Genomic DNA, 5,000 nt, shown 5'->3' with positions numbered 1-5,000 from the left:
TTTTTTTTCTCCTTCTTTTATAATTATTCATTTCCCATCTGTACAAACACCCACCGTGTCATGATCAAGCAGTCTCGCGAGGGAAGGTACTGACAATCCTATTTCGTGTTCGATTCCGTCTCGCCAGGACTTCCCGGATAGCGAACGTCATTCTAATCCTTTTCGGCGACGGATTCGAACCCTTTCTGCCCAGAATTCGGCGGCTTTTGGCAGAATTCGGCGACTTTTGGCAGAATTCGGCGCCTTTTGGCAGAATTCGGCGACTTTTGGCAGAATTCGGCGACTTTTGGCAGAATTCGGCGACTTTTGGCAGAATTCGGCGACTTTTGGCAGAATTCGGCGACTTTTGGCAGAATTCGGCGCCTTTTGGCAGAATTCGGCGACTTTTGGGCCATGTTCTTCCGAGATCGTCCTCTCGCCGCCGCCATCCATCAGAGCCAACATTCCCGAGCCCAAGGTGGTAATCTTCTAAGAACATCAACATTCCTGTGCGATCCCCCGCGATAAGGACGAGATAACGCGTGTTCCAGTGTTGTCACAGTGATCAGCTGACACGCACTCCCGAGACCTGGTCGGGCACTCAGCCTCTGATATCTGAGCTGGTGTTGGGTGACGACAGTTGATAAATGTCAGAGCGCCCTTATAACTGCTGCGGTTGTTGGGGGAAATGGAGAAGGTCGTCGAGGGAGGGGTGGGAGGGGTGGGAGGGTGGGTGGGGGGTTTAGGGCGCCCGTGCTCTGTGGATGCGTGTGGTGGCATTCGATCGTGGGTGGATGAGTGGATTGAGGGGTAGGGTGGGGTCGAATGCGGATGGGTAAGGGTGTGAAATGGGTTTTAGAAGGCTGTGTTACTTTTTTTTCTTTCTCTCCTCCTTTCTTTCCTTCTTCAACTATTTCGTTTTCTCTTCCCTTTCGTCGCGTCACCGATTTTTTTTCTTCACTTTTCTCTTATCTCTGTCACACCATCATCACTCTTGTTATTCCCCTTCATCCTTCCTTTCTTTTATCCTCTTCTCCTTCCCGCTATTCCTGTTGCTCCTACTCCTCCTCTTTTTCACTATCAAGGCTTTCTCCCCCTCTTTCTCCTCTTCCTCGCTTCCATCATCACCACTATCTCTTCTCCCTCTCCTCCTTGCATCTCTCCTTTCACTTCTTCCACCAAGCCCCCATTCACATTATCCCCCTCCTTCTATACCTCTCTTTCTTCTCCTTATCCTCCTCCGTCCCACCAAAACCTCTTCTTCCTCATTACCACCACCACATCATCGTCTTCCTCCTTCTCCTCCTCCTCCTGCTTTTCCTACCCTTCCTTCTATTTTCCTTCTTCCCTTCCCTCCCCCAACTCCTATTCCTCCTATTCTTCATCCTCCCCCTCCTCCACATCCTCTTCTTCCTCCTTGTCCTCCTCCTACTCCCTCTCTTCCTCTCTTCCTCCTCCCCTCCTCTTCCTCCTTCTCCTCCTCCTCTTCCTCCTTTTCTTCCTCCACCTTCTCTCCTCCTCTTCCTCATCATCATCATCCTCTTTCACCTCTTCCTCATCATCATCCTCTTCCTCCTCCTACCCCCCTCTTCCTCCTTCGTGACCTTGACCGTGACGCGCCGTCGTGTGAGTGACAGGCAGTGCCATTCCGAGGGCAGGGGCAGGTGAGGGGAGGAGTAGGGGGAGGGGGGGTGGGGAGGGGAAGACCTGCCCATCTGATATATTTGTTTATTTATGTCGCGAGAAATGTGCGTTGGCGACACGATGGTGATGACGTCATAGGTGCTCTGCCATGTGGTTGCGGTGCGTTTTCTACTCCCCTCCCCCCTCTCCCTCCCTCCTTCCTCCACCCCCCCCCCACCATATCCCCTCCCTATCTCCTCTTCCTCCTTCGCTCCCTCTCTCCTTCTCTCATCAGTGGAGCTTTATCGCTTACCTTCCGTGTTCAAGATCCGGTGGGTAAGCTCTCTCTCTCTCTCTATTTTCGTTTCTTTTGCATTTCTTACTGGATGTCTTGTTTTTATTATTTATTTATATACTTATTTATTTTTACAAATTTCGTTTCGGCAGTATTTTAAATTGTTTTACTGTTTTGCTTTTGTTTTGTTTCTATCCCTATTTTATCATTTTGCTTACTCCTTCTCGCCTGTAATACGAAAATTATAGCTATGCGCTTCATACTAAATATTAATGTTCTATATTTGTTTAAAAAGGGATATTTCTTTTTTTCTTTGTCGTCAAGATATATTGTAGTGAGTTATGCTTGCTTTAGGGCCCTGCGGAGGTGCCACGCCCCTCCGCCATATCGAAGCAGCTGATTGGTTGATATGGAATATTTGATCCTGATGTACATATTCATATATTCTTACATCCTTATGATATTTTTAATACTTACATAATGATCCAGTATTTATTTGGCTATATAAACCGTATGTTTCTACTTGTTTCACTTTAGTTTTTATTTACTACAAAACAAAAAACATTGATAGTCTGCACCTAAATTATTGATATTAATCTTAACTTCGACTGGAAAGCGATTCATGTTCATCCTTTCTTAGCATCTTCTCTCAAGCTTTAATACGCTAAGATAATTCAAAATTGTATGTTTCCACTTTCTAACATTATCATATTGATACCTAGGGCTGATAAGAAACAACAGATATGGTGTATGTGAATTGATAGCAAAGCGAGTATTACCCAATCAACTATGAGCTATATAAGAGGGCGGGGCTTCTATGGAGATATAGAATAAGGTGTATGACTGCCATGCAATAAACAATAAGGTGTTTGATTGCAATGGAATAAATAAGCCTTCCTTTCTTTTTCCTTTTTTTTTTTTTTTTTTTTTTTTTTAATCCTGTGTTCTATCTTTTTCATTCTTTCTTACTATTCATCAGGTATCCCCTTCTCTCCGTTCCATCACTGGTCTCTCTCTCTCCTCTCCTCTCTTCTATGTCCCCTTTTCTTATCCTTTCTCGCATATCAATTACCACAACAATCTCTCAACAAATACATACATGGGTACGTTTTTTCAGAGTAGTAGAATACGCTTTACTGCTCCTTCAGGACGTACCTCACAGGAGCAACGTAGTGAAAAGTCCTTCGGCACATTCCTATGCTGTCTTGTTCTCTTGTGATTGTTTTGTGTAAAAAGTTTTCAGTATAAATCTTTCACACACACACAGACGCACACACACATACACACGCACACACACACACACACAGACACATATATACAACACACACACACACACACATATATATACAATACACACACACACACACACACACACACACACACACGCGCATAGACACACACACACACACACACACACACACACACACACACACACACACACACACACACACACATATATATATATATATATATATATATATATATATATATATATATATACATATATATATATATATATATATATATATATATATATATATATATATATATATATATATATATATATATATATATATATACAACACACACGCATAAACACACACACACATATATATATACAATACACACACACGCACACACACACATACACACACACACACACACACACACACACACACACACGCATACACACACACACACACACACCCTCAAAAGTCCCTCCCGTCGCCAGCTCTCCCAGGCAGCCGGCGGGGACTACGACGCAGTAACCCGACGCCTTCCGAGCTTGCCTGTGTCGTCGCGCGCCCTGACCTCTGAGGCTCGGAGCACCTGACGGCGGAATGGCAGAACGATTTATCATACTTCGTCTTCCTTGTTGGGTCGAGCCACGTTCTTCGCGGCGATGGCTCCTGCGGGAAGGCCATGGCGGTACTGCTTTGGCGGTTCGTTCGTGTGATTGGTTGTAGGATGATGGGGGGTGGGGGGTGAGGGTGTGTTGCTTTGTTTTGTATTTTTATTTTCCTTGTTGTTGTAGATTTTGTTGTTGTTGTTCTTTTTTTTTCTTTTTTTTAATTTTCTTTCTGTGTTCTTCGATCTCTTGTAGTTGTAATAGATTGTGTTATTCTTGTTCTTGTTTTTATGTTTTTTTGTCTATTTTCTTTCTGTGTTCTTCGTCCTCTTGTAGTTGTTGTAATAGATTGTGTTATTCTTGTTCTTGTTTTTTATGCTTTTCTGTCTATTTTCTTTCAGTGTTCTTCGTCCAACCCTGTTAGACCTTTAAAATTGTTTCTTCCTCATGGACATTTTTCAGATTTTTTCCCGTGAGAGACATCATGAAAATCTTTCCCTTAACAAACATTTTTCAGTTTTTTTTCCCTGACAGACATTATCAAAATCTTTTCTCCTGATAGACATTTTTCAGATTTTTTCACCTATCAGACATAATCAAAATCTTTTCCCCTGAGAAACATATCTCAGATTTTTCTCCTGACAAGAGATTATCACTTTTTTCCCCAGACAGACATTTCTCAGATTTTTTCCCTGACAGACATTATCAAAATCTTTTCCCCTGACAGACATTTCTCTCAGTCCTTTCCTCACAGAATCTCGTTACCGCTTCTTATGGTTTCTTATCTTCCTGATCTTAATCTCGGTGGACATTTGCAAATATCTCAGACCGTCTTTTTTTTTTTTTTTTTTTTTTTTTTACTCGTGCATTTTACTTCTTACTTTCCTTTTTGTTTCTCTCTCTGTGCATGTCTGAATGTTTCTCTATCCCCTCCCCCCTTCTCTCTCTTTCATTCTCTTCTCTTCCTCTCTGTCTCTTTTCCTCTTCTCTCTCTCTCTCTCTCTCTCTCTCTCTCTCTCTCTCTCTCTCTCTCTCTCTCTCTCTCTCTCTCTCTCTCTCTCTCTCTCTCTCTCTATCAGTCTCGGTTTGTCCATCCCCTATACCTGCCTCTCTTTCTGCATAACCATCCATCCGTATCTCATTCTATTTGCATCCCTTCTCCCCCTCCCTCCCTCAACTTCCTTCCCTACCTATTTCCCCTCCCCCCACTCTCTATCCCTCTTTCTTCATACCCCCCCCCCTCTCTCTTTCATT

This window comes from Penaeus vannamei, chromosome 10 (genome assembly GCF_042767895.1).
Source record: "Penaeus vannamei isolate JL-2024 chromosome 10, ASM4276789v1, whole genome shotgun sequence".
NCBI lineage: Eukaryota > Metazoa > Arthropoda > Malacostraca > Decapoda > Penaeidae > Penaeus > Penaeus vannamei.
This window is presented reverse-complemented; position numbering follows the sequence as displayed.